At 49.7% G+C, this 15,389-nt stretch overlaps 1 protein-coding gene across 8 annotated transcripts in view; it reads right to left on the reverse strand.

The window, feature by feature from the left end:
• CEP170B (centrosomal protein 170B) overlaps positions 1-7,931 on the reverse strand; it is a 69,144-nt gene extending 61,213 nt beyond the window's left edge. For 4 of the 8 annotated variants that reach the window (XR_014466183.1, XM_083166247.1, XM_083166244.1 and 1 more), the window contains exon 1: positions 7,638-7,930. The gene's annotated coding sequence lies outside the window, so the exon portion shown is untranslated. Of the gene's footprint in view, positions 1-7,637 lie in introns of all 8 variants that reach the window. The other 4 variants (XM_083166248.1, XM_083166245.1, XM_083166243.1 and 1 more) reach the window with 2 other exon arrangements.
• Between the last annotated feature and the right edge of the window lie 7,458 nt (positions 7,932-15,389).

Here is a 15,389-nt window from a genome sequence, read left to right on the forward strand (position 1 = left end):
CAGCAGCGTCATCAGTGACTCCTTACACTTTTTGCCTGACCAGCAATCCACTAGGAGCCACTCACGCTGCCTTCAGACATTAGCGATCTTCTGCCCCGCGCTGACACAGGTGGAGGAAGTAGCGGCATTAATCCTAGAGCGGAAATCCGGGGGACAGTACACAGCGGGACCCGATTCCTGACCGCACACTACTCCTCCGCTACAGGAGACAGCACACAGCCAGCGGCCAGACACAGAGGGACCCGATTCCTGACCGCACACTACTCCTCCGCTACCGGAGACAGCACACAGCCAGCGGCCAGACACAGAGGGATCCGATTCCTGACCGCACACTACTCCTCCGCTACCAGAGAGACAGCACACAGCCAGCGTCCAGACACAGAGGGACCCGATTCCTGACCGCACACTACTCCTCCGCTACCGGAGACAGCACACAGCCAGACATAGAGGGACCCGATTCCTGACCGCACACTACTCCTCCGCTACCGGAGACAGCACACAGCCAGCGGCCAGACACAGAGGGACCCGATTCCTGACCGCACACTACTCCTCCGCTACCGGAGACAGCACACAGCCAGCGGCCAGACACAGAGGGACCCGATTCCTGACCGCACACTACTCCTCCGCTACCGGAGACAGCACACAGCCAGCGGCCAGACACAGATGGGCCTGATTTCTGACCGCACACTACTCCTCCGCTACCGGAGACAGCACACAGCCAGCGGCCAGACACAGAGGGACCGATTCCTGACCGCACACTACTCCTCCGCTACCGGAGACAGTACACAGCCAGCGGCCAGACACAGAGGGACCCGATTCCTGACCGCACACTACTCCTCCGCTACCAGAGACAGTACACAGCCAGCGGCCAGACACAGAGGGTCCTGATTCCTGACCGCACACTACTCCTCCGCTACCAGAGAGACAGCACACAGCCAGCGGCCAGACACAGAGGGACCCGATTCCTGACCGCACACTACTCCTCCGCTACCGGAGACAGCACACAGCCAGCGGCCAGACACAGAGGGACCCGATTCCTGACCGCACACTACTCCTCCGCTACCGGAGACAGCACACAGCCAGCGGCCAGACACAGAGGGACCCGATTTCTGACCGCACACTACTCCTCCGCTACCGGAGACAGCACACAGCCAGCGGCCAGACACAGAGGGACCGATTCCTGACCGCACACTACTCCTCCGCTACCGGAGACAGTACACATCCAGCGGCCAGACACAGAGGGACCGATTCCTGACCGCACACTACTCCTCCGCTACCGGAGACAGTACACAGCCAGCAGCCAGACACAGAGGGGCCCGATTCCTGACCGCACACTACTCCTCCGCTACCGGAGACAGTACACAGCCAGCAGCCAGACACAGAGGGGCCCGATTCCTGACCGCACACTACTCCTCCGCTACCGGAGACAGTACACAGCCAGCAGCCAGACAAATAGCTGTAGATTTGATGCCAATTTGGTTAAATCAATATTGATCAGTATAACTAATCAGTAACATGGACTAGCTGGCGTTACCAGAGCGGCGGGGTCCTGATGTCTGGGGCCCACTGGCATTACAATGGGGGTAAATGGAGGACTTTCTATCTACAGCTATTTGATTGACAACATCAGCGATAGGGGAATCTCAGTCTTACATTGATCAAATCCATTTAATCTAATATTAGAATATGAAGACACAAAATATAAAACATGTGTCAATGTCCTTTCTGCTTCACTTGTCTATTATTTATTCCACGGTTTATTCATTACTAGGATGTGAGTTCTATGGAAGAGGGAATGTGGCCCATAGCAACCAATTATAATGTACTTATTTAACACCTTCTAGAAGAGAGAATCTGTTTGGTTCCCATAGCAACATTCAATCTTCAATAAAACTCCCATCTTCATAAATAAACCCCCATGTGTCTCACCTGTGGCTCCAACTCCCTCTATGTCCCTCTCCTGTGGTCCCCTTAGTACCACACTTGAGCATATTTTTTTCCCAAGTTCCTATGCCTCATCTGTGGCCCCATTTCTTCTGTCACTTGGGACACCCATCTTCCCCTTCCCTTCGGTGTCATCTGTGGTCCTCTATATCTCATCATAGGTTCTATCTCCTGTATCTCCCCTGAGGTTGCCGCCCCTCTTCCTATTGTCTCACCTGTGGTGGTCTTTCCCTGACTCCCGCCCCCCTCATGAGTGGTTGCTTGTCTCCCCCTCCTGGTGTCTCACCTGTGATTGTCCCCCACTCGTGTCTCGCCCATGGCTGCCTCTCTACCAAGTGGTCTGCACTCCTAATTTACAACTATTGTGCCCTATCTTTGCCTTCCTTTCTCCCATGTGCCAGCTGTAATCCCCATTTTTCCCACTCCTGAGTCAGGTCTGTGGGCTTTTCTACCCTCCGTGACCATGTCATCTGTACAGTAGTCTCCTTCCTACTTTGTATGTCTCTTTGCACCTATTCTGCTTTTGCTGCTCAGTAATTTGGTCTGTGGCTCCACACAGTAACTCCTGCAGGTGCGTGAGAAGCAAAGAAATGAGGGCCACCATATTCTACTACTAGGGATAGCACAGGATGAGTGAGCCGGTCCTAGGGTTTCTGGGTTAGTGTAAACCTGTCATTGGGAGTTTAGTGTCATCTGCCAGGTACTAATCAGAAATCAGGATCTCACCACCTGTTCCTAATTCTACTCATCCCCAACTGTCACTACTAAACGGGCTGAGCACATGATAGCCAAACGGGGCCCGGGTGGGGCAGAGGTGGTTGCATCATCCACGGAGGTAGCTACGCGGGCAGTGCTGGTGGCACTAACATCCTTACACTCAACCAGCAGTGACAGCCAGGGTCACCATCAAGGGGGGGACTAACAGGACCCAAGACCCAGGCAAGAAATGAGCCCAGGACTGGAGTCTATCTTGTATAATTTGTCATGAACAAATGTAACATTACCCTTGAAGAAACGTAAAGGTAGTATAGTGTGATCAGTGCATGGACAACGGAGGTCTTACCAGGCACGCCGAGGGTTCAAGAAGCGTAAGGGGGGCCCTGCCTATTCAGTCAGTCTCCCGACCTCACAATTCGTGACGGCAGTCCGGGTTAAGTTCGCAGCCGTGTGGGGGGGGATCCATTCAAATCACTCACCAACGAATGGATTTCCCCACGTGTGCAGCCGCAGGGATAATAATCTGTGCTTGGGAATGAGGAGAAAACCCTCCCAACATTTAATTATTAACCCAAAAAACTTTGCACTTTGCCGATTAGTCACTGAAGCAAAAATACAAGTTTATCCAAAAATTCCTCATATGCCAGAACTTGTACTTCTATAGTTACACAGCGAGCTCTGGTTTCCGGATCAGCAGTTGCCACCTTCAGTCATAGAAATGATTTAATCTAACTGAATTCTACATAATGTTCTACATAATGTTCTACTGACCCGTGTGTGCAATCGTGTCAGCAGTTGTAATATTTAGTGAAAGACCATACTAATAACACACACACACGGGGAAATTTACTAAGATGTGTATTCTACTTCACATGTGATGTTGCTATGGGCAACCAATCAGATCCGGTCTACTATCTTTTAGAGCAGGCTTTCCCAACCACGGTCCTCAAGGCACACCAACAGTGCAGGTTTTAGTGATATTCAGGCTTCAGCACAGATGGTTTAATCAGAATCCCTCAGGTACTAATTAAGTCACCTGTGTTTCAAGCCTGGATATCACTACAACCTGCACTGTTGGTGTGCCTTGAGGACCGTGGTTGGGAAAGCCTGCTCTAGAAGATAGTAGACCGGATCTGATTGGTTGCCCATAGCAACAGCACATGTGAAGTAGAATACACATCTTAGTAAATTTCCCCCACAGTGCCTAATTAACCAAATGTCTGTGCCAATGGAACAATTGCTTTATGTACATTGTGCTACAGCGCCAGCCTAACGCCAAAGTCTCGCCACAAGCATTAGTTCCTACATGCCAGCTGTATAACCTCAGTTACATGCACATGGGCAGTATGACTGGTGAGTCCCTGAGCGCCCATACACGTGTGTATAGCAGCATTACATGCACATGGGCAGTATGACTGGCGAGTCCCTGAGCGCCCATACACGTGTGTATAGCAGTATTACATGCACATGGGCAGTATGACTGGCGAGTCCCTGAGTGCCCATACACGTGTGTATAGCAGCATTACATGCACATGGGCAGTATGACTGGTGAGTCCCTGAGCGCCCATACACGTGTGTATAGCAGCATTACATGCACGTGGGCTGTATGACTGGTGAGTCCCTGAGCGCCCATACACGTGTGTATAGCAGCATTACATGCACATGGGCAGTATGACTGGTGAGTCCCTGAGCGCCCATACACGTGTGTATAGCAGCATTACATGCACATGGGCAGTATGACTGGTGAGTCCCTGAGCACCCATACACATGTGTATAACAGCATTACATGCACATGGGCAGTATGACTGGTGAGTCCCTGAGCGCCCATACACGTGTGTATAGCAGCATTACATGCACACGTGCAGTATGACTGGTGAGTCCCTGAGCGCCCATACACGTGTGTATAGCAGCATTACATGCACATGGGCAGTATGACTGGTGAGTCCCTGAGCGCCCATACACGTGTGTATAACAGCATTACATGCACATGGGCAGTATGACTGGTGAGTCCCTGAGCGCCCATACACGTGTGTATAACAGCATTACATGCACATGGGCAGTATGACTGGTGAGTCCCTGAGCGCCCATACACGTGTGTATAGCAGCATTACATGCACACGTGCAGTATGACTGGTGAGTCCCTGAGCGCCCATACACGTGTGTATAGCAGCATTACATGCACATGGGCAGTATGACTGGTGAGTCCCTGAGCGCCCATACACGTGTGTATAACAGCATTACATGCACATGGGCAGTATGACTGGCGAGTCCCTGAGCGCCCATACACGTGTGTATAACAGCATTACATGCACATGGGCAGTATGACTGGCGAGTCCCTGAGTGCCCATACACGTGTGTATAGCAGCATTACATGCACATGGGCAGTATGACTGGTGAGTCCCTGAGCGCCCATACACGTGTGTATAGCAGCATTACATGCACATGGGCAGTAGGACTGGTGAGTCCCTGAGCGCCCATACACGTGTGTGTAACAGCATTACATGCACACGGGCAGTATGACTGGTGAGTCCCTGAGCTCCCATACACGTGTGTATAGCAGCATTACATGCACATGGGCAGTATGACTGGCGGGTCCCGGAGCGCCCATACACCTGTGTATAACAGCGTTACATGCACATGGGCAGTATGACTGGTGAGTCCCTGAGCACCCATACACCTGTGTATAGCAGCATTACATGCACATGGGCAGTATGACTGGCGAGTTCCTGAGTGCCCATACACGTGTGTATAGCAGCATTACATGCACATGGGCAGTATGACTGGCGAGTCCCTGAGCACCCATACATGTGTGTATAGCAGCATTACATGCACATGGGCAGTATGACTGGCGGGTCCCTGAGCGCCCATACACGTGTGTATAACAGCATTACATGCACATGGGCAGTATGACTGGCGAGTCCCTGAGCGCCCATACACATGTGTATAGCAGCATTACATGCACATGGGCAGTATGACTGGCGAGTCCCTGAGTGCCCATACACGTGTGTTTGGCAGTATTACATGGGGAGCTACATGTGTGTTAGCCCAGGGCACCTGGAACCATTAATCAGGCCCTGCACATCTACATTATTTTTAAGGGGATATCCGGGTTGGTTTGCCATCTTTCTGGGGGGGCCGAGAAGGGGACCCGATTTTCGGGAGCCTCCCGGCCATTCCAGGAGGGTAGCCAACCCTGGTTTTATAATGCAAAATAACCATATTTACATACCGGGCATACTGTATTACCCATGTAAATAACTAAAGACACAACACGCACATCTGTACGTTTTGTGGACATTCCTGGTGAGTTTAAAAGTCCAGGAAGCAGATGTTCTCCAGATGTTGTAGAACTGTCAGTTGATACTTGTAGTTTTAAAACAACGACACAGACAAACACAACTAGAGACTGGGATGGCATGCTGAGATGTGTAGTTCCACAGGCTACTGGAATCTATGGTTCCTTTAGCAGCCAGAGGGGTGAATGTCAGCACTGTAGGTCACAGAGCTCACAGCTATACCACCTTCATAGAACTCAGTATATTCCTTAAGGGTCATACACACTGTGCATTTTTGCCCAGCATGACAGAGATTATGGGGATAATCGCTGGGCTGAAAATCGTTTGGTGCATACACACTGAGCGATTGTCACCCGTCTAAGCGATTCTCATGCAGGACCCTATGGGAATCCATCCAACCCGTCGCTCATCTGCTGGTCACAACATGGCGGCGGCCAGCGATGATGCAGGAGCGTGCTTCGGCGCTCACCGTCAGGCCGTACACACTGGGCGGCTTTTCAGCTGAAACGGTCAAAGTGACCTGCTGTCAGCTCAGAATCCCCCAGTGTGTATGAGCCTTCACACTGCATTTATATATACTGTGACCATTTTACTAAGACCTTAAGGAATAAACAGACCGTAATCTTCCTAACAACCGAAATACACAAAGAGTGTGCAGAAATTCCTGACAGCAGGCGCCAGACACAGGCCCTTCTGCAATACACCATAATAATACGACAGAGATGGCGATTAGCAAACAGGAACCGGCAATAACCCTTCTGCTGCCAGGCTGGAAACCTACGGGTGCATCATTATATACCAAGACAGCAACCGCAAGGTCAGCGCGTAACGCCTCACTAAATTCAGGAGGGATATGGGGTGTAGGACAGCAGTGTGTCACGTGCACACCAGAACCCAAAAGCAATCAGGGCTAAGGGGCCTGTTCTCTATCTCCAATTTGTGGTCGCAATTCCTCAGGAAATAAAGTGACAGCGCAGCGTGTGACTAAACACAAACACAGGCTTTGGCACCGGCAAGCAACCAGCGTTTTTTCCCCAGTGTGGGTGGAAGAAGCAAGACGCAGCTTGGGCAGAAGCAGCTGCCACACAGACAAATCAAAGCAGCTCGTCCCACTGGTGCGAATTAAAAAGCCCCAGAGCCCCGCAGTGACCAAACCCAGCTTCCTTATCTATTATTCACTGCGACAGACACAATGTAGCGGAAGACAGGACCCTGGTATTGAATCTATATACCACTGATCTACTGTATATATAAGCTGAATACTCCAGCTGTGCACAGCAGCTGCAATATTTTTTATCCCTTTAAAAAAGAAAGCCACTCCCCCATCAGGATCCATCCTTCAGACTGTACTCATTAATCTATATCTGCTGCTGCTGCTGAACAGGGGGGAGGGGGATGCTGACTACCGACACAGCAGCAATTCCAGTAAGGAAAGCGTTAATGTCACACATCCCCCCACCTGCTACCCGGGGGTCAGAATAAATCTGCAATCCCAACATAATAACACTGCAGGAGAATAATAAAGGAATATGCAGCGAATACACTGTATCCATCCAAAGCAGTGATGTGATTATCCCACATTCCTGCATTACAGCCAGGTATTGCGGCTGCAGGCCAAAATATGGATGATCAGCTGTTTCCTGTTCCCAAGGTAATACCATGCACTGTGTTCCCACCTACCTGGCTATGGGCTCCGGCACCGGCTCAGCCTGGATTCCCGCAGCAGCAGCAGCAGCCCCTGGATCCAGTAGGGAAGGCTTCACCTTTTTTTCCTGTCTGAGCTGTAGATCTAAAGGTGAATAAAAGCAGGTAATGAATACACAGGAGCTACACACCCTCTCCCCTCCTGCTGAAGCACCCTCCTCCGCCTGCACTTGCACGACAGGTTCATGACATCACCACCAGCCAAACCTCCCTCCTCCCCCTCTAGCATGGAAATCCAGGATAGGTGACATTTTTCCCTGTGTAATGGAGAGTGCACACGCCATCTGCTGGTCTCTCTGGGGAAGCTGTCACACAACCTGACTCATGCCAGACCCAGTCTCTCTTTTTGCAGCATTTTTTTTATGTTTATTTACATTTATCTATTTATAAGCCATTATTTATAATGCACACCTATTCCATAGCGCTGTACAGAGAATATTTCAGTCAGTGGCACCGGTCTCTGCCCTGTAGCTCTTACAGGTGTTGGGAGTAATGATGTGTCAAAATTCCGGCTCTGTCTGGTCTTACTGTCATGCATGTTTCCCAGGCATCATTAGAGGATCCAGGATAAAGGGGGAATGAGATGAGAGGTCCACTCCTAAGGTTTGAAACATACCCCGTACAGTTATGGGTTCATTTTTGCCAGGAATCAAATAACCAATCAGTATGTTTTTGGAGTGTGAAGCACCCAGAGGAAGCCATGCAAACATGGTGAGAATGTATAAACTCCACACAGATGGTACATTGGTAAGGATTTGAACCGTGATGCAGTATTATACTAGCAGAGACACCAACAGTTCTGCCCCATTTAAAAATGTGTTGTTTTTTTCATCATTATTATTATAATTTATTTATATGGCGTCAAAGGGTTCTGCAGCGCCTGACAATACATAGATGAGCAAAAAATCAAGAAAACAGTGATTGACGGTATAAATGCAAATTAGGACAAGTACATGGTAAATAAAAACCAGTTGCAGCAGCGGACACTGATGCTACTTTAACAGTCGCAAAGATATACAGTATTATTAGAGAAGTACATGAGGAGAGAGGGCCCTGCTCGTGAGAGCTTACAGTCTAAAGCTGGGGTAGCCAACCCTACTCCTCGAGAGCTACCAACAGTGCATGTTTTGCAGGTCTCCTCACAGAATCACAAGTGAGCTAATTAGCTCCATCTGTGTATCTTTTAAAATGTGTCAGTGATTAATGAGTGCAGCTGTGCAGCAGCTAGGTTGTCTGGAAATGTGAACTGTTGGTAGCTCTCGAGGGCTAGGGTTGGCTACCACTGGTCTAAAGGGAAGGGGCAGACAGACTGGGGTGACACAGCAGGGGTCGAAGTGAGCATGGTCATAATTTATTACTATGGCCCTCCAGCTGTTGTGAAAATCAATGTCCCATCATGCCTTGCCACAGTTTTCCTATTAGGGAAGGCTAAAATATGGCAAGGCATGCTGGGATGTGTAGTTTCACCTGGTTGGGCACAGTTTGGCTATGCCTGGCCTATAGTATAACTATAGGTCGACAGTCATTAGTCGACATGCATAAGGTCAACATACACAAAATGTTGACACACACACACACTCTGACTACAGGGCTATGGTCGACACGTGAAAAAGTCGACATGCCTTTTTAATTTTTGAAATTTTTTTGAAAATTTTTGCCATACTTTACCCATACTGGGGGTATTCAAATAAGTATATTTTTGGGGTACTTGAAAAAAAATCAAACTTTGGTATTCAATTGTGGACATTTTTTTGGGCTGTTGTTTTTTTTTTTTCCACCAATGTGAATTCATTTTTTTTCCCAATTGGCCTCGGTGAAAAAAAGCCTAAAAAAAATGGCCACAATTTTGGCCAAAACATGAGGATAGGGAAGCAATTTGCTGATCCACGTGTTTTTCGACCTTGAATGATTTTTCGACAGTCAGAAAAAAAACGGCGGACTGCGATTGGGAGCAGTAAAGTGTGCCGATCACAGCGGTAGCGGGGATGTGGTACAATAATTTGGGCTACACTTGCTGAGGCGTCGACAGTGCACAAATAACTTGAAAAACTTGCAACCTTTTGGATATGTCGACCTTTTTCCAGTGCCTACTTCAGAGCATGTCAATATTTTGAGGTAAATATAGACACTGTCCAACCAATGATCCACACCCAGTATGTATATATAAATATTTTATTATTAATATGTGACATTTGGTAAGCAAACATATACTTATTGAATACAAACACATACAACACAACAGGCGGAGGATTTTCCAAGCTGACTGTAGTTTTCCCTCTTAGTCATCATAGTTTCTCTTTCTTCTTCCTTTATCTGTACGTCACAAACAGCTCAGTGCTCTGAGATCTGCAATTACTGACAATGGGGCTGATTCACACCTGTACGCTGGATTTGCGGATTTACAGTACTGCTAATTATTGAAAGACTGGGCATGCACACAGTGCGCTGTGCGCGTGCGTGAGGTATCCAGCGAACAAAGCTAGCAATGGCTTCCCATTGCTAAGCCGTTCGCAAAATGATTGACAGGCGGCAGGTGTTTGTGGGCGACTCTGGAATGCCGCAGAAAAACTGAGAAAATTGATTCGATGGTGAGTAATTACAAATGGGTTTCCCCCTCTTTGTGCGGCTGCAACCGCTTTCACAGCCGTGCACATGGGTGGGATTACACTGTGGCAGCATGGCGGCTAACTGCAAAAGTTGCGGCCTAGTGGTCAGGTCTGAATCAGGCCCTATTCTTGTTATCACACGCTGTAAATGAAAATGAAAATCGTCAATGTCAAATTGGGTTGCATGCACAGATGAGTGGGGGGGGGGGCTTTAACAACCTGCAATCACTTTGCAAGGTGGAATAAGACATGTGGGGCAGCCTTGTCCCGTACTGCCCCCCCCCCCCCCCCCCCCCTTCGCATGTTGCCGATAGCAGCTATAGTTGTGCGAAAATTTGCAAAACTACACCTGAAGCTGAATCAGGCCCATTGTTAAACACAAAGTTCATACTGTGTGTACAGGCAGGAACACAGTGATATAACGCTAGCCGCTCATTGTTACATAGGGCCTGAGTAATGTTTTGTTCGTGATTATATATTATAGCCGTACTTTGTGGGAGAACATTGTGGTTTCTTCCTAAGGATCCGTAATGTACAAAATGTCCAACACATTATGGGGGTTATCCTGGTTCCCTTGCAAAGGCACAATCACTCTCTAATGGACAAAACCATGCTGCACTGCAGGTGGGGCTGATGTAACAGAGAGAGTTAGGTTTGGGTGTTTTATTGTTTCTGTGCAGGGTAAATACTGGCTTCTTTATTTTTACCCTGCAATATAGATATCAGTTGGAAGTACAACCCCCCCCCCCCCCAAATCTAACTCTCTCTGCACATGTTACATCTGCCCCACCTGCAGTGCACATGGTTTTGTCCTTTAGAGAGTGATTGTACCTTTGCGAGTGAACCAGACTAACCCCCAATGTTTATTCTTAATTCTGTAGCATACTATATTAAACACTTCCCCATTTGAAACTCTCCTCTCATTGATCTCTGTAGTCTCCAAATTTTAATGCAGTTCTATATTTACAATGTTGACATTCATTATGCCAACATGACAATGTCAACATGTCCCCTTAAGTCGACATGGACACCGTATCAGTGTACCACTGCGCTCGGCACACTATTATAGTCTCCGGCCCTAGTAAATGGTAGGTGGTAGGGTATGAAATACCACCTGTCCAAACAAGTCAGCTCGAAAAAATTTGAAAAACCCATGTCGACTTATTGACTGTCGACCATTGTTGACCTTAAGCTTGTCCCGCTGTACCAACAGCAAAATTCACTTGCACTTCATTCTTGTGAACTATGTAATCCTGTGGACAAATCATTTCTACACCGGACTTCCGCTGTGTACACAGGTGCAATATATTGCTCAGTGTCTTCTCTTCATCAGCGACCAGAGATGGCCGGGGGATTTATCGCTGCAGGGCAAACAAATCACTGGCAATATGGTCGCTCAGGGACCATATTGCCAGCGATATTGCACCGTGTGTACAAAGCTTTACCCTGGGTGCTCCTGGGGTTCCGCCCTTCAGTGCACGCGCCCTGTTTATGGGTCAGAGCTGTGGAGGGAAAAATACCTTTGATATTTTTGATCAGATAGAAATGTCCATCTTGTTGTCGCTGTGAGGTCATCACTCTGACATTACCACATTCCGTGCTCGTCCAAACATTAAAATGTGAGGGAGAAATGTGTGTTACCCTCAGTCTAAGGGGAGTTAAGCCCTGCCTGCAACTCTGAATTTCATCTTTACCCAATAGCAAATAATGTAGCAAAACAGCAGGACAGCAAGCTGTAAGTGCAAACTTTTACCTTCAACGTGATTTCTGATCACCAATGTTTTACACGCCCCTTTTTTCACGTGCCCAGGTATTTGAGGGGAAGTCATGTGATGTTACACGTGCCCAGGTATTTGAGGGGAAGTCATGTGATGTCAGCTCCAGCCCCAATCTAATCTATCGCTCTCGCCGATTAAGACACAGCTACTACCCCATGTGTATGGCACACTGGTTACACACACCCTGTCACAACTACTACCTCAGAGTGTGGCACACTGATTACACACGCCCTGTCACAGCTACTCCCCAGAGTGTGGCACACTGATTACACACGCCCTGTCACAGCTACTCCCCAGAGTGTGGCACACTGATTACACACGCCCTGTCACAGCTACTACCCCAGAGTGTGGCACACTGATTACACACGCCCTGTCACTGCTACTACCCCAGAGTGTGGCACACTGATTACACACGCCCTGTCACAGCTACTACCCCAGAGTGTGGCACACTGATTACACACGCCCTGTCACAGCTACTACCCCAGAGTGTGGCAAACTGATTACACACGCCCTGTCACAGCTACTACCCCAGAGTGTGGCACACTGATTACACACGTCCTGTCACAGCTACTACCCCAGAGTGTGGCACACTGATTACACACGCCCTGTCACAGCTACTACCCCAGAGTGTGGCACACTGATTACACACGCCCTGTCACAGCTACTACCCCAGAGTGTGGCACACTGATTACACACGTCCTGTGACAGCTACTACCCCAGAGTGTGGCACACTGATTACACACGTCCTGTGACAGCTACTACCCCAGAGTGTGGCACACTGATTACACACGTCCTGTGACAGCTACTACCCCAGAGTGTGGCACACTGATTACACACGCCCTGTCACAGCTACTACCCCAGAGTGTGGCACACTGATTACACACGCCCTGTCACAGCTACTACCCCAGAGTGTGGCACACTGATTACACACACGTCCTGTGACAGCTACTACCCCAGAGTGTGGCACACTGATTACACACGCCCTGTGACAGCTACTACCCCAGAGTGTGGCACACTGATTACACACGTCATGTGACAGCTACTACCCCAGAGTGTGGCACACTGATTACACACGTCCTGTGACAGCTACTACCCCAGAGTGTGGCACACTGATTACACACGTCCTGTGACAGCTACTACCCCAGAGTGTGGCACACTGATTACACACGTCCTGTGACAGCTACTACCCCAGAGTGTGGCACACTGATTACACACGCACTGTCACAGTTACTACCCCAGAGTGTGGCACACTGATTACACACGCCCTGTCACAGCTACTACCCCAGAGTGTGGCACACTGATTACACACACGTCCTGTGACAGCTACTACCCCAGAGTGTGGCACACTGATTACACACACCCTGTCACAGCTACTACCCCAGAGTGTGGCACACTGATTACACACGTCCTGTGACAGCTACTACCCCAGAGTGTGGCACACTGATTACACACGCCCTGTCACAGCTACTACCCCAGAGTGTGGCACACTGATTACACACGTCCTGTCACAGCTACTACCCCAGAGTGTGGCACACTGATTACACACGCACTGTCACAGCTACTACCCCAGAGTGTGGCACACTGATTACACACGCCCTGTCACAGCTACTACCCCAGAGTGTGGCACACTGATTACACACGCCCTGTCACAGCTACTACCCCAGAGTGTGGCACACTGATTACACACGCCCTGTCACAGCTACTACCCCAGAGTGTGGGACACTGATTACACACGCCCTGTCACAGCTACTACCCCAGAGTGTGGCACACTGATTACACACGCCCTGTCACAGCTACTACCCCAGAGTGTGGCACACTGATTACACACGTCCTGTGACAGCTACTACCCCAGAGTGTGGCACACTGATTACACACGTCCTGTGACAGCTACTACCCCAGAGTGTGGCACACTGATTACACACGTCCTGTGACAGCTACTACCCCAGAGTGTTTCACACTGATTACACACGCCCTGTGACAGCTACTACCCCAGAGTGTGGCACACTGATTACACACGCCCTGTCACAGCTACTACCCCAGAGTGTGGCACACTGATTACACACGCCCTGTCACAGCTACTACCCCAGAGTGTGGCACACTGATTACACACACCCTGTCACAGCTACTACCCCAGAGTGTGGCACACTGATTACACACGCACTGTCACAGCTACTACCCCAGAGTGTGGCACACTGATTACACACGCCCTGTCACAGCTACTACCCCAGAGTGTGGCACACTGATTACACACGCCCTGTCACAGCTACTACCCCAGAGTGTGGCACACGGATTACACACGCCCTGTCACAGCTACTACCCCAGAGTGTGGCACACGGATTACACACGCCCTGTCACAGCTACTACCCCAGAGTGTGGCACACTGATTACACACGCCCTGTCACAGCTACTACCCCAGAGTGTGGCACACTGATTACACACGCCCTGTCACAGCTACTACCCCAGAGTGTGGCACACTGATTACACACGCCCTGTGACAGCTACTACCCCAGAGTGTGGCACACTGATTACACACGTCCTGTGACAGCTACTACCCCAGAGTGTGGCACACTGATTACACACGTCCTGTGACAGCTACTACCCCAGAGTGTGGCACACTGATTACACACGCCCTGTGACAGCTACTACCCCAGAGTGTGGCACACTGATTACACACGTCCTGTCACAGCTACTACCCCAGAGTGTGGCACACTGATTACACACGTCCTGTGACAGCTACTACCCCAGAGTGTGGCACACTGATTACACACGTCCTGTGACAGCTACTGCCCCAGAGTGTAGCACACTGATTACACACGCCCTGTCACAGCTACTACCCCAGAGTGTGGCACACTGATTACACACGCACTGTCACAGCTACTACCCCAGAGTGTGGCACACTGATTACACACGCCCTGTCACAGCTACTACCCCAGAGTGTGGCACACGGATTACACACGCCCTGTCACAGCTACTACCCCAGAGTGTGGCACACTGATTACACACGCCCTGTCACAGCTACTACCCCAGAGTGTGGCACACTGATTACACACGCCCTGTCACAGCTACTACCCCAGAGTGTGGCACACTGATTACACACGCCCTGTGACAGCTACTACCCCAGAGTGTGGCACACTGATTACACACGTCCTGTGACAGCTACTACCCCAGAGTGTGGCACACTGATTACACACGCCCTGTGACAGCTACTACCCCAGAGTGTGGCACACTGATTACACACGCCCTGTCACAGCTACTACCCCAGAGTGTGGCACACTGATTACACACGCACTGTCACAGCTACTACCCCAGAGTGTGGCACACTGATTACACACGCCCTGTCACAG

Source organism: Crinia signifera, chromosome 12 (genome assembly GCF_055691185.1).
Source record: "Crinia signifera chromosome 12, ASM5569118v1, whole genome shotgun sequence".
In the NCBI taxonomy this organism is placed as follows: Eukaryota; Metazoa; Chordata; class Amphibia; order Anura; family Myobatrachidae; genus Crinia; species Crinia signifera.